This window comes from Theropithecus gelada, chromosome 18 (genome assembly GCF_003255815.1).
Source record: "Theropithecus gelada isolate Dixy chromosome 18, Tgel_1.0, whole genome shotgun sequence".
Taxonomy (NCBI): Eukaryota; Metazoa; Chordata; class Mammalia; order Primates; family Cercopithecidae; genus Theropithecus; species Theropithecus gelada.
The window spans coordinates 59,933,625-59,950,500 of NC_037686.1; positions in this window are offsets into that span (position 1 = coordinate 59,933,625).

Consider the following 16,876-nt stretch of genomic DNA (forward strand, 5'->3'; position numbering starts at 1 on the left):
ATTATATATCATTTTGTTACATATATTGTGAGTATGTTTTCCTAATCCATCATGCATCACATACTTTGTTTTCCATATAAATTGTCATATATGTTTACTAACTAAATCATTATTAATCATACCTGTCAACATTTTTCAATGCTTTCTTGTGTTTTGTCATGTTTAGGAACATTCTCCGCACAATTCACAATGCTGTCTGACAGATGTTAGTATACCTGTCAGTGTTCTCGGTTGTAGATGACTGAAATCCATTCTAATTGACCTAAACCGGATAATAGATTATATTGTATAAATCATATAACTAATGGAAGGTTGAAGAAACAGGCTCAGAACAGGGCAGCCCCATGGAAACCACGTTCCAGAATGGCAGTAAAATCCCCCCACAGGAACAGTCGGCTGAGATAGTGCTGTTGCCACAGCGGCACTTCTTCCACTAGGGCCTAGGATATTTGATGGTTAATTTCTGTACCTCTGTGATGAATACATACTTGTTTGTTTCTCACTGTTTTTACTTCTTGCTTCTGTTTCAAATTTCTCCCTGAAGCCATCTGTTTTAGTTTCCTTGGGCTACCCATAACAGATTAACATAAAACAAATGTCTAAAAGAACAGAAATTTATTCTCCCACAGTTGTAGAAGCCAGAAGCTCAAACTCGGGTGTCCGCAGGATTGCATTTTACCTCCAGGATTCTAGAGGACAATTCTTTCTTATCTCTTCCAGTTCCTGGTAACTCCAGATGTTTCTTGGAGATACAGCTGGCTATTTAAAGTTAATTTTAATGTTTAATTAAACATTAAAATAATTAAAAAGTCAGTCCTTCCATTGCATTAGCCGTATTTGAAATACTCAAAGGCATATGTGGCTACAGGCTACTATACTGGACTGTGCAAGGGTAGAACACATGTTACCACAAAATGGTCTCTTGCACAGTATTGTTCTAGAATATTCCCTGGACAAAAAAGGTTTTACCTGATGAGCATTAAACAACAAAGAGCCTTACAATCACCTATGACTTGTATAGTAAAGCCAACGCTTATTTGTTGTCATCATCAGAAAAGTTGATTCCATATTTGAATATGGTTTCACTGCTTGTCATGCCTTGGCCAATACCACGAATCATGAATGAACTGATGGCCTCCTCCACTCTCATGGCTATTCACCCCAAACAAAAGAACTTATTTCATTCATGTTGCCTCATATAGCAAAATCCCCTTCTACTTTAAGGCTGAATAATATTTCATGGTCATATACATATATGCACACACAGAGTCATGGATTGCTTAACAGGGAAATGTACCTTAAAGCAATTTTATCATTGTTCGAACATCGTGGAGTGTCCTTATCCAAACCTAAATGGTATTGAATGGATAGTGTTATATATACAGCCATGCACTGGGTAGTTTGGGTACATAGTGCATGGCTGTACATATAACACTATCCATTCATCTTTCAGCAGGACTTTTTTTCTGGTCACAACCCTGCTGACCAAAACAGGATCTGGTCCAGAGAGCACGAAGTGAAAAAACTGATAGGAACTGGCAGATGTCAACAAAAGCAGTCTCTAACTACTCATTGCAATTTAATTGTCGTGGTACTGGTGGGAGTGTCTTATGCTAATGAGCAATGTGAGCAGCCTGGCAACACAACCCAGAAGTTACCACCTCTTTCCATGGCAGCAACCTAAAAGTTACTGCCCCTTCCTTAGAAAGTTCTAAACAACCTGCCCCTCAGTTTGCATTGGCTCACCCCTCAATTTGCATGCAATTGAATGTGGGTCTACTTGAGTATAAGCACAGTTGCCAAGAGACCAAATGTTGCTGGCTCTGATTGCACTGCCTATGATTTAGCCCTGCTCTGCAAGGAGCAGTACCATTCAATAAATGATTGCTAACACTGGTAGCTCATCCTTGAATTCTTTCCTGAGTTAAGCAAAAAATCCTCCTTGGCTAAGCCCCAATTTGGGGCCTTGCCTGTCCTACAACAGTATAACGTACTCCACACTTAGATAATATGACATAGACTGTATCTCCTAGGCTACAAATCTGTATAGCTTATTATTATACTGAATACTGTAGGTAATTTTAACACAATGGCATCTGTGCATCTAAACATACCAAAACAAAGAAAAATTACACTAAAAACACAGTATTGTAATTTTATTGGACCACATTTATATATGTGGTTTTTTGTTGACTGATGCAATACACAGTGCATGACTATGTATGTAACACTATCCATTCACCATTCAATGATCAATTAGGTTGTTTCTATACTTTATTGCGATTAACACTACAAGGAAATACATATGGTTAAACCTAGAGGGCATTTTGCTAAGTAAGAGAAGCCATACACAAAAGGACGAATACTGCATAACCCCATCTATGTGGAACTCATGGAAACAGAGAGTAGAAAGGTGATTACCAGAGGTCAGGGAACATGGGGAATGGGGAGGTCCTGGTGAAAAAGAATAAATTTGCAATTATAAGATGAATACTTTATGGCGATTTAATATACAGCACAGTGACTATAGTTAGTGTATTCTTGAAATTTGTTAAGAGAGTAGATCTTAAGTGTTTTCACAACACACACACTCACAAAGGTAATATGTGAGGTGATGGTTATGTTAATTAACTTGATTGCCGGAAACATTTCACACCATATAGACATCAAAACATTACACTGTATAACTTGAATACATTCAATTATTATTTGTCAATTATACTTTAACAAAGCAAAAAACAAATTCATTCAGAACGAAATTATAAGGCAATAGTCTCGCATGGAAGTCTCTCCTGTTAATATGCCTACAACAACATAGAATCACTTGGTCTTTTAGAAGGAGAAACAGACTATTAAAATCTCAATTAGACTTCTAAGTGTTTGCTACTTACAGGCTGGTGTACATGTTCTGATTCACAGCTAATCTGTTTGTTATTTTTCCCAGAGTCAATGAACATGGTTTCTGCAGCCAAGGAGAGGAGCTGCATTTCAGATAAATACAGCCAAATACTTTTTTACAAAGATATGTTTCCCAAGCCTATAGTTCTACACTACTAACCTAGTGATTGCAGTAAGTAAAAAAATTATCTGGAAAACAATGTAGTTAAGTCTAAATTGAAGCTGGAACACTCCCCAGACAAATAAGTTTCCTTTGGACATCATACAAATGATTGCTTTTTTTTCCATTTTATTAATTAGTTTCGTTTTCCATTTCCAAGGATATAAGAATAGTTTTGTATTTCATAGTAATTTACTCTTTACCACTTAAGCATATTCAAGGATGTTTCAGATGTGACTCAATTACACTTAACATATTCCTGTTGTTTTCTGTGTCAATTTTCCTTTCAGGTGAGGGTTTAGATATAGTAGATAATTTTCCTAAATTTATTCTTTATTATTCTCTAATCATATTTTTAAATTTACTAATTGAATTTAAGCATAAATGACTAGATTAACAACATTTGCTAATTTAAATTTATATCTCACCCCATGCAAGAATTTTATTTCTACCCACGATGCTTTATTAAATGCAAGATTCTGATGATTAAGCCTGTATTCTAGTAATGTAGGGAAGAGACCGGATTTGTTGACGGATGGTTTCCCTTCAACATATTTCAGTGACTTTTCTTTCCTATAGTAATTCTTCAATTTCCTAAGGAAACTGTATTACCTGTGGAAAAACTCTTGTTTCTCCAAATCTACTGTTTATATGGAAGTCTTACTTCTAAGAGTTCTACCTTGTAGAGCTATATTTATGGCCTTAACTTGAGGCAAACTGCAGAAACCATTTGTTGTGGGTTAGGTAACATGTGGAGAAATTATTTTGTTGGGTTTTTCATCCTTTGCATTTTAGTTTACACATATTAATTGTACATATTTATAGTGTACAGAGTGATATTTTGATAAATGTATATGAAGTGTAATGATCAAATCAGAGTAATTAGGATAAACATCACCTCAAACATGTATCATTTCTTCATGTTTGAAATATTCCAAATCTTCTCTTCTAGTTTTTTTAATATACACTATAAATTATTATTAACTGTACTCACCCTATAGTGCTATAGAACACTAGAACTTATTCCTCCTGTCTAGCTGTGACTCTGTATCCATTAATCAGCCTTTCTCTATCTTTAATAACCTTATCAAACTATGATTACCATAATTCTACTCTATACTTCTATAAGCTCATTTTTAACTCCCACATATGAGAAAACATGCAGTATTTATCTTTCTGTGCCTCACTTATCTCACCTAACATAATACCTTCCAGGTTTATCTGTGAATGGTAGAATGACAGAATTTTATTTGTTATGACTGAATATTATTGTATTGTGTACATATGCCACAATTTCCTCATCTGTTCTTCTTTTAAATGATTTAGCTTGATTGCATATCTTGGCTATCATGAATAGTGCTGCAATAAACATGGAGATACAGATATGTCTTCAATAATTGATTTATTTTCTTTGGGTAAATACCTGGTAATGGGATTGCTATGTCATATGGTGGTTCTATTTTTAGTTTTTTGAGAAACTTCCATACTATTTTCCGTAATTACTGAACTAATTTGCATTTCCACTAACAGTGTAGAAAACACAAGAGTTCCTTTTTCTCCACATCCTTGCCAGCATGTTACTTTTTCTTTCTTTTTTTTTTTTTTTTTTTTTTTTTTTGAGGCGGAGTATCAGGTCTTGCTCTGTTGCCCAGGCTGGAGTACAGTGGCGCAATCTCAGCTCACTGCACTGCAACCTCTGCCTCTCAGGTTCAGGCAATTCTCCTGCCTCAGCCTCCCAAGTAGCTGGGACTACAGGCGTGTGCAACCATGCCCGGCTACTTTTTTGTATTTTTAGTAGAGACGGGGTTTCACCATGTTAGGCAAAGTGCTGGGATTACAAGCATGAGGCACTGCACCCGGCTGCATTTTTTCTTTTTATAATAGCCATTCTATTATTTGCATTTCCCTGATCATTAGTGATGTTGAGCAGTTTTATGTATATCTGTTGGCCATTTTTATATCTTATTTAAGAAACATCTGTTCAGATATTTTTGCCCAATTTATAAATTATATATATATAGAGAGAGAGATGTTTATATCTAGAGGTACCTATAGATATAGATTTGTAATTAAGTATCTTGTATATTTTGGATATGCAAATTCCTTACAAAATAAATAGTTTGCAAATATTTTTTTCTTTCTATAGGTTATCTCTTCACTTTGTTGATTGTTTTCTTTTTCTATGCAGAAGCTTTTTCTTTTCCTTTTTATTTATTTATTTATTTATTTTTTATTATTATTATACTTTAAGTTCTAGGGTACATGTGCATAACGTGCAGGTTTGTTACATATGTATACTTGTGTCATGTTGCTGTGCTGCACCCATCAACTCGTCAGCACCCATCAACTCGTCATTTACATCAGGTATAACTCCCAATGCAATCCCTCCCCCCTCCCCCCTCCCCATGATAGGCCCCGGTGTGTGATGTTCCCCTTCCCGAGTCCAAGTGATCTCATTGTTCAGTTCCCACCTATGAGTGAGAACATGCGGTGTTTGGTTTTCTGTTGTTGTGATAGTTTGCTAAGAATGATGGTTTCCAGCTGCATCCATGTCCCTACAAAGGACACAAACTCATCCTTTTTTATAGCTGCATAGTATTCCATGGTGTATATGTGCCACATTTTCTTAATCCAGTCTATCACTGATGGACATTTGGGTTGATTCCAAGTCTTTGCTATTGTGAATAGTGCCGCAATAAACATACGTGTGCATGTGTCTTTATAGCAGCATGATTTATAATCCTTTGGGCATATACCCAGTAATGACAAGAACCACATGATTATCTCAATAGATGCAGAAAAGGCTTTTGACAAAATTCAACAGCCTTTCATGCTAAAAACGCTCAATAAATTCGGTATTGATGGAACGTACCTCAAAATAATAAGAGCTATTTATGACAAACCCACAGCCAATATCATACTGAATGGGCAAAAACTGGAAAAATTCCCTTTGAAAACTGGCACAAGACAGGGATGCCCTCTCTCACCACTCCTATTCAACATAGTGTTGGAAGTTCTGGCTAGGGCAATCAGGCAAGAGAAAGAAATCAAGGGTATTCAGGTAGGAAAAGAAGAAGTCAAATTGTCTCTCTTTGCAGATGACATGATTGTATATTTAGAAAACCCCATTGTCTCAGCCCAAAATCTCCTTAAGCTGATAAGCAACTTCAGCAAAGTCTCAGGATACAAAATTAATGTGCAAAAATCACAAACTTTGTCTTTTTCTAAGTATGGTAACAAGCTAGATAGCTCATAGTGTTCTCCTTTAAGGCTCTGGCCCTCATTTTGTAGATTCTTTCACACTATTTCTTTTTGGAATATTAAATTTACTATTTTTCTGTAATGGAATGTTCCTTAGCTCAGTTTAATTATGCTGTGAATCTGACCTCCTTTGCTTTATATATTCCACAGATTCCTCACAGTCTGGGCCTGTCAATGACTCTGTTGAGTTTTTCAATATCTACATGCATTCTTTTGTTGTTGCTTTACAATTCTTCTGTTAATTAAGATATTTCATTTTTTTTCTTCAAAGAATAGAGAAAATGTGTCCTTTGGCTCCTGCCATTAAAGTAGAATTCCAAAAACAAAATAAAACAAAAAAGGTAGTTCTATTGGATATTTTTCTCTAATGAATTCCATAAATTAATACTAGAATAAAAACTATATATTTTTTGTTTCAGTAACAGTCTCTTTCTATTTAACATCAACAAATCTACTTTAGGAAATAAATATGATGTGATTTTTTAAAAAATTTTCTGGAACCTCAGCACATTGTGAAGATTTAAAAGCTAATCTATGCTACTGAAGAAAAAAGCAATTCAAGTCTCAAATACCATCAAATCCGTAATATGCATCAGCATAAAAGTAAATTTGGATGGTTTTTAATCTTTTATTATTCTATCATGAAAGGAAATGCCTCTGAAAATAATTTCAAACAAAAATAATTTAAATGTAACCTATTGAATGTATTAATAATCCCAGAGGTGGAAAATAGTTGCCATCTTCTATAGTAAGAGCTGTGTTTCACGTTGCAAATATTTCACCTCAATTCACTCAAATTGTGTCTGCTTTAAAGTACCAACATTTTAGAGTGGAGAAGGAGCAATACTGGACAAACTGTAATGAGTTTGTTCTAAAGATACTTAATTTATCTAATAAAAGAAGAGGCTGCAATGCTAATATACCCTCAATAGATCCTCATTGGTTAATAGATGCATATAATTTACATAAAGACAAAACAATGAAAATGAAATTCCCATGAAATATACACTAAATACATTTTAGTGAGGTATATTTGTAAGAAAACACGCAAACCAACTATAATACATACATAATGAAAATATAGTTATGTAATATGTAGTTTGTTTTCTTACAAGCTATTCTGTCATCTGTATCTATCTGTATCTATCTATCTATATCTATCTATCTATCTCTGTGTGTGTATGTGTGTGTGCATTTTTGCAAACTAGAGTGGGTACATCACCAGAAGAAAAATAAAATAAAATATATGATTTAAAAGACTTAATATGGCTTAATTATTAATTGTAAGTGTGATGGGCATTTTAATATTAAATCAAATGATGAATATCTCTTTCTTAAATATATCACAATAGAACAAGAAGATAGTATGTGCTTTCATCATAAATTTGTAACAATGTTTTCCTTGATAGTACTTTGTAATGTCCTGATTTTATGCCCATTAAATATTTAAAGATGAAAAGGAATTTATATACTATGACCAAAATCACTTACGGACACAATATGCCCATTCACTACTTAATTTGCCTATGAACAAATCAAAAATGTGAGGCAAATATTTTGTTAGAACATTTGTTAGATGATATTTAGTGTAGTGCCATATAAAATAATAAATTTGACTTAACTTGAAGTGTTGCTTGAAGGATACCTTTAAAAAATTGAAAAACTACTTGCTTCAAGTGATGGAATATTAAATAAGTACTGATCTGTTTCCAAAGTGCAGATTTAATTGATATATGTGGTGGGCCTTAGACTACATACTTTTAGTATCTGATTCATAACCAAGCAGACTTCACTTATAAGCATCATTGGAAAAGTACATAAAAATATCTGTCTGAAGAAAAATTTGTGAACTACATTATACTGATATGTTTATTTATTTTTCTATTGAAAGAAACAAGAAAGCAGGTGGAAATAAACTCAATTTACAATTAAGGTTGAGTATAGTGAAATGCATTTTGCAAAGAAAGATGCATATTAAATTTAATTTTTTGTAAAGGGGTATAGAAGAAACATTTTGGTTTTCTCAGTAGAAACAGTTTCTCTCCACTTTGAGTTAAATAAAAGTAGCTACTGTTTCCCACCAGGTGCCCATCTATGTTCAGATATCCTAACAGGGACTAATGAAGTAATATCACTTCTTAAAACAGAAGCTTTGTATGAAATGCATGGAGACACACTGATAGTAATTTGGATATCCTCCAGTAAAAGATAAAAGCAAGATTTCATTCTAATAAAAAATGATTAGAAAATATAGGACTACATAAGTTGCAAACAAATGGAAAGTTAAACAATGCCCCAAAAACGTAAACTGTTACAAAATTATTTACTGTGCCATGCACACCTAAAGGAAAAGTCCCAGATATTTACCACAATATATAGACTTAAGGCTATTTATGATAGCAGTTAACAGATACTATGAAAACAAGTTGTATAAATTATGAAATATTAACATAGTATTACCTTTATCATCATTTGGTTATGCTTATTTGAACTACACATAAAGTCATAAGATAATTGGAAGTTTTCCATAAATACTATTTATATTATGCATTTAGATTCCAGTAATTGAATGTTTTCAATGGGATGTATAATTGGCATATTAAGGAAAATAAATATCACCTGTAAACAAATTAAACTACCAGATGTTGCTTCTTATGTGTTATATGGAAAGTTAATGAATTATTTTTCTTCCTTACATAAGCAACAGTCTCTTTAAAATACATAGTACTACTGTGTTACCAGAAAAGGATGTGTTACTTTGCTCCTTCATTCTTTGCTCATTCATCGTAAACAATATTGATTATCCACCATGAATCAGTTCCTGTGTCTATTACTGGAGTGAAAAGAGTTGAAATAGCACAACCACAACCATCAAAACAAAGGCACAATTTTATGCTAAATGTAGCTTCTGATAGACATATAATATTAAAATCTTGAAATTATCTTTTGCCTCAAAAAATCATACACACACACAAACACACACACATTTGCTTGTGAATGAATTACATGGAGTATTAATTTGTTTGAGTTTGAAATTCAAAGTAAAGTAAGGGAAATCTGAAAAAGGAACTGCTCTCTACACATACATAAACACACATGAGAATTCTAACTAAATAAAGAATAAAATAAAACCATGCCTATTGCCAAAGGGATGCAATTAGTTTGGGGAAATATGATGAAGCAATGAACTGAAGGCCTCCTATTGAGTTGCAGAATGGCAAGCTGATTCTGGGACACTTTCTTACAGATATAACCAGAGTACAGGAAACCCTCACAATCAAGAGGTAGGTTAAAGAATGAAAGACTAACATAAAAAGAAAATTAAAGAGGGAAAGAACAAAGAGAATTGAAACAGACAAATGATCATGCCACCGCACTCCTTTCTGGGCTGCAGTGAGACCCTGTCTCAAACAACAACCACAAAAACAAAAGGGAGGAAGAAATGGAAGAGAATTTTTAGAACTGAAGAAAGGCACAATTCCAAAGATCCAAAAGGCACAAGTTGTTCAAAGTAAGACAGATAAGATGTACAACTAGACACGTTTTATTTATATGGCAAACACTGAAGGCAAAGTCTTCAAAGCCTGAAAGCCACCAGAGGGAAAATATAGAACAATTACAAAGCCAAGGCAATCAGAAAAATAGATTTCTCAACAGGAAACATTAAAAGTAATGTTTTCAAACTGCTGAGATAAATTAAATGTCTTCTCTGAATTTGGTGCACTGAAAAACTGTTGTCCAGGTTAAAGGACAAATATGCATAGAAACAGAGAGTGAGTTTAATCCTAATAGATTCACGCTAAAATAATAAGGGATATCATGCAGAACATTTGAGAAAAATTGAGAAGAAAATTATGAACACCAAACAGGAAAACAATTCCAAAGTAATTAAAATTGTGAATTTAAAGATACCCATGATATGATTTGTTTAAATTTAAATAAAAAGGACTGGGCACAGTGGCTCATGCTTGTAATCCCAAGACTTTGGAAGACTGAGACAGGGGAATCTCTTGAAGGTAGAAATTCAAGATCAGCCTAGGCAAGATAGCAAGACCTCATTTACCAAAAAAAAAAAAAAAAAAAAAAGGAAGGAAGGGAAGGAAGGAAGGAAGGAGAAAGAAAAAGAAAGGAAAGAAAGAAAGGAAAAAGAGAAAGAAAGAAAGAAAGAAAGAAAGAAAGAAAGAAAGAAAGAAAGAAAGAAAGAAAGAAAGAAAGAAAGGGAAAGAAAGAAAGAAAGAAAAAGAAAGAAAGAAAGAAAGAAAGAAAGAAAGAAAGAAAGAAAGAAAGAAAGANNTCTTTAAAAGAAAGAAAGAAAGAAAGAAAGAAAGAAAGAAAGAAAGAAAGAAAGAAAGAAAGAAAGAAAGAAAGGAGGAAAGGAGAAGGGAAGAGGAGAAGAAAAGAAAGAGAGAGAGAAAGGAAGGAAGGAAAGAAAAGAAAGAAAAAGAAAGAAAAGAAAAGAAGGAAGGAAGGAAGGAAGGAAGGAAGGGAGGGAGGGAGGGAGGGAGGGAGGGAGACAGAGAAAGAAAGGCGATCATGGTTGTGCTTGCCTATAGTCCCTGCTTCTCTGGAGGATGAGGCAGGAGGATACTTGAACCCAGGAGTGTGAGGCTACAATAAGGTATGTCACACCACTGCACTCAGCCTGGGAAAGAGAAAAAGACCATGTCTCAAGATAAAAATATGACTAGCAAATGACTAGCAGTTTACATTGGAAACTGAGTTGCATTGGAATCACCTTACAGTTTATAAAAAGATCTTGTGAACAAGAATTGGTTTTAACCTCTGGACTGAGCTTATTTCAAGTGATATTATTTTCTTTTTAGTCTGTCCAGAAAGATTATCAAAGAGTGGGAAAGTTTAAATATTTTATCTAGTAGAATTACCATACCTTAACATTATGTAAAACTTTGGAATGCCTTGAAGATGTAAGAGGAAATGCAAGATCCAAATAGAAATTAAAGTTATTATCCTTTCTTAATCTGTTTTGATGTAAGATTATTCAGTGAGTCTGTGCACAGAGTAACCTTTCAGTAAATCTTAGCTATTAATATTGTTAGACTTTGTGTCCCCACCTAAATCTCATCTTGAATTGTAATCTCCATAATCCCCACATGTCAAGGGAGAGAACAGATGGAGGTAATTGAATCGTGGGGGCAGTTTACTCCAGGTTGTTCTCGTGATAGTGAGTGAGTTCTCATGAGATCTGATTGTTTTATAAGGGGCTCTTCCTCTTTCTCTCAGCGCTTCTCCTTCCTGCTGCCTTGTTTGCTTCCCCTTCACCATCTGCCATGATTGTAAGTTTCCTGAGGCCTTCCCAGCCATACAGAACTGTGAGTCTATTAAACCTCTTTCCTTTATAAATTACGCAGCCTTGGGTGGTTCTTTATAGCAGTATGAAAACAGACTAATACAGCTATCATGGTCATCATCCTCATCTTATTCATCAGTAAGCTTGTTTTCTCTTCGATAACACGGATAGGCAGGGAATCAAGAGTAAAACCAATGCTAACATGGATCAAAGGCTATGGGATTATATAGAACAGATGGATAAATAATTAAACCTCAAGGTCACAGGAAAACCTTTAAGGAGAAAGTCAGTATGACAAGACATGAAGTGAAGGAGTGGGATACATTTCTAGTTGTTAGTACAACTGCATCATGGTTTCTTAATGTAGTTCTGGAGTTTCTGATATAATATTTTTAGTTGAGGGCAAACTATTGCACAAGTGTTTGGCTGTATGTAGTAATATGTATCTGTGTATTGTACACACATGGAAACACACATATTTTGTTTTGTTTTACATCTTAATCACAAAAATGAATAAAGCTGTATCATGTAGAGCAGAGCAGAAATAACTCACTTGCCTTTTGAGATAATTAATTTCAGTTTATTTATTTAATGAAACATAAACCCTTATAGGTGTAAAATATTTTTGAAATTTCTGTGTGATAAACATTTTTTAAAAGCAGAGAAAGTGTTTATAGGCATCATAGCACTATTTTCTGCTAGTAATGAATCCTATTACATTTAGGACTATGTTATCATGTCAGTTAATGCATTTTCTGTGCAATGATGCAGTTCCACCCACTACATCTATCAGCAAAATGAATCATCTTTCAAGGACTCTGCATGAATATTAAATAAATCCGTAGAAAATATTAAGAATCAAAATGTGTGAAATAAATTTGTATTAACTGTAGTTTGATTAATACTGCTGTTCACCATTTTTATTTTGACAGCTACATTTTCTTACACTGTAATATAAAAACGCACATCTTTTCTAAATATGCTTATTTCTGTTCCAATCAAGCCTAATTTATCAAATGAAATCACCAAGTAGGCTATTTGGACACTTACAGAGGAAAACAGGAAATATGATAGGACTTACACAATCCTTCCCCATTTGTTAGACATCATTATTTGAATTCCTCATAAGTTTAAACAGAGTTTGCTTGTATGTTGTTGGCACTCATTCCAATTAAGATTTATTTTCTGCATAGAAATTTCTTTTTACTATTACTATTACATTAACTGCTGATGTCAAAATGCCATTTTCATTTATCTCATAAATATAGAGACAATAAAGAAGTGTGGGAAAAGTGTCATTTTCAATACAAGAATCTCTAGGTGAAATTGTCCCACAGATATGTTCCCCAAGTCATTTTTTTTATCCTATTGTTTTCTCCAAACTTCTTTTGATGAACAATTGACCTCACAATCCCAAACACCCAAAACGCAGTCTGGAGCATATCTTCCCCTGAATCGTTTTGTCTCATGTGCCAATTACAAGTTTCCTGTAATGATTTTAAGCATTTTGTAAAGTATTTCTCGTAATAACTAACATTGAAATAGCCTAGTCATAGTGAAAACATTAGCTTTTATGGCTACAAAACTTGTCAGCAAAGTTTACTGAAATAATTTTTAAAATGTATTACACGATATTTCATCTATATCTCAGGACTTGGTTTATATTCTGATTTATTTCAAAAGGAAAAATTGTACTAACAAAACAAATCAGTATTTGTTATGATGATATATAACTGAATCAAGGTTAAAAAAAAAAACATTTACTCAATGATAACTCTCCTGAAAGAATTTTCATGCACCTACACTCTGTACTCTCACACAAACCTATCAAGTGGATGCAATTATCTTTCTGATATTACAGATGAGAAAATGCACAGAGAAAGCCAAGTTACACAAGTTTACATAAATAATAAGTGTACCAGGGTGGGGAGTAGGAAGAGGGGTTAGATTCATTTCTACACACCTGGGCAGTATTGTTTTTCTAACCATCAATGTCTCTTGAGTTCTATCAAGCAACTTTAAGAAATCACAAGAGATTTTCTTACTATGATTCAGTGGCATTTTTCTTTTATCAAAATGTTTGCATTACAGATAAAGAAAATAAACTAGCCATCTATAATTGTAACAATACTTAATTTTTGTAAAGAGTGTAAAACAGAAGATCATTTAAGCAAAAAGCAGTTGGAAAGATTAGTACATATAAGTAACCATGTAAACATATGTATTTTTTGGTACTTAACATAACTTTTCTGCTTGGAAATATGTATTGGTTGCTTGGAGTGAACAATAGTTATCAGATATTGTTTGTGCCTAGTGATCCCTGATCTCTTTTGCAGCTGCCTAAATAACAGTTAGCTCATTATCACCTCCGTGCTGGAACTCAGTATCAAATTCTCTCAAAAATCATTAGAGACTAGGTTTGAGAAAACAGAGGACTCCTTCTGATTAATTACATTTCAGTTGTTTCCATTTTCTATATTTTCAGCAAGGTCTAGGCAATGATACTAATTTTTTATATACATTTAAACTTTATTTTCTATTAATGAAAATTGTCATATGTGTATAAATATGATTGTCTTAGAAATGTCAGTACTGGAAAATATTTTTTTTCAGATAGTAATATCAGTAAAACATATAAGTATTTGGCATCTAATAAAAATACTCAGGGTAATGTTTCTCTTACAAGCTTTCACAGGCATATATATGGATGATGTAAACTTGTAATAATTATGAGATAGCATATTAAAATCATTATATATAGAAAATGAAACATAAAGTTGCAAAAGTTAGTAAACTTCCACATTCCAAATTGTTCTCTTATACAAATTTTGTCATAATTCTATATAAAGTTTTTAAAACCTTTATATAAAACTTTCTGAGCATATATCTATAAACTGTCTGGGCCTATACCTGGACTCTTTTCATTAGGAATGGGAAATACACGGTCAATCTGGTCCACAACCTGGTTTTGTGAAACTTACAAAGTAAAAACACTTTTTACAGTTTTAAAGGTTGTATAAAACAAAACAAACAAATTACAACGATTAAAAAAATAAGAGTAGAATGTTCCACAAAAATTCTGTGTTGTCACAAAACCAAAAGTGCTTACTCATTTTGTGTCATACAGAAACTGTTGCCCATGTTGTGCTATATTTTTTTGACAAGATCTACATGTATATTTTCTTCATGACTACTGTAGCATTATAGTACATCTTGAAGTCTGATAGTGTAAGTTCTCAGACTTCGTTTCCCTTCAAAATTATTTGGCTAGTCTAGGTTATTTTCTATACCATGTATATTTTATTGTCTGCTTGTGCACTAATATTTTTTAAGTCAGCTATAACTTTGAATACCTTGAGCTTAATCTATTGCTTAATTTGCAGAAAATGTTTATCTTAACAGTATTGAGTCACCTGTACCAATAACATTCCTTAATTTACATCATATTTAATTTATCTCAGCAGCATTTTATAATTGTTCTGGGTAGAAGTCTTGCACAGGTTTTGTTAAATGCGTGTCTAGAGTTTAAGATAATGTATTTTAATAGATATTTTTTTAGAGCAATTACTCTGGGCTCACAGCAAAATTGAGGCGGAAAGTAGAGAGTTTCTATATACCCCTTGTGCCCATACATGCATAGCCTCCCTCTTTACAAACATTCCCATTGAAGCAGTATTTTTGTTACAATCAATAAACCTTCAATTACACATTATTATCACCTAGAGTCTGTCATTTATATTAAGGTTTACCCTAGGTGTCATACATTCCATAGTGTTCAGTATTTATACATTATACAACTGTCTTCAAGATTAATATTTTATTAAAATCAATAATATGAAGTTGATCAAGCAGCAAATTACATTTTTCAACAATTTTAGCTATTGCATAAAGTTTTATAGAAAATGCATTGTTTAATGAGTTAATAGAGTTTGTGTTTTAACTAAATTACTTTCCAGATACAAATGTTGCTTTTTGACAGGGCTAATTAAGATTTTATAGAATTTAAAAGCAAAAGAAGCTGAAGGTGTTAGATGAATAGTGTTTAGAAGGTTGAAAAAATGTATTAATGATTGCTGCAAATTGTGTTATCGTTCATAAGTTTACATAGAGTACAGATGCATGTACATACATATACTCCTATTACATTAATCTAAATACAAGGTAGAAATAAATGGACTAAACTGAAGAGTTTGATACATTTCAGAAAAGATGTAGTTAAGTGGAAAGCATATGAATGTGCAGCTTCCATTAAAATCTGACAAATTAATGATTAACTGTTTTTCTATGACTCTGAAAAGATGTTAAGGAAATTATAAAGCATCAAATTGTTATTTTTTACTTGAGATTTAATGTTTATCTTTTGAAATTAAAAGTTGAGAATTATCCATGTCTTCTTGAAATCATGCAAAATACGCATCTAAAACTCAAAGAGAAATGGATGATTGAGAATGTTACCCAAGTAATCTCTCAATAGTGTAATCTCTTAATAATGAGAGATTACTTGAGTAACATTCTCAATCATCCATGATTGAGAAATGCTGAAAACACAGAAATGGTATTGTCTAACATGTTTTCCACAAATCTGAACTATTTTACTTTTGAGAAGAATGTGGCAAAAAACATCATCTTAATTTTCCCGATTCTGCAATATATATAAATTCCAACATCCCAGTCCAGGCCAAGATATTGTCTCTGGTGTCATTTTTTGTTTTTAAACAGGAAATAAGAGAGTATGACAAGAGTTGCAGAAGTCTTACGAGATCTTTTCTAAAGAAGATTTCTCTGCAGCAGTATTTTGAGTTGCCTCATTTCCTGGTGCCCAGAATTGTTACAACTAACTTTGTGGCTGCAGGTGATGTCTAAGAAAAATGGATTTTAGAAAACAAGAATATAGTAGATAGTAATCTGGAAATTGATTTACTTAAATTATCCAAGTATGCAGAACCCTTGGGAAGTGTTTTTGAATGCCCAAGGTTAACACTTCAGTTTGAAAGATCCTCCTCCATTATATGCAAGCAGATAAACTTGAGACCAGATGCATTCCATTCATGCTGCACTTAATGATAAGATCCTAAAAAGACCTTTCACGGTTGCATATTCATTAAGGAGGCTTTAAACCCAATAATGCTATAGAGTATGTGAAGGAGTGTTGTTTAACAAAAAAAAAAAAAAGAAAGAAAGGCAAAGCATCTGGATGATTTAGCAAATGGGTGTAACTCTGAAAATCATCTACTACTATATTTGGAAGT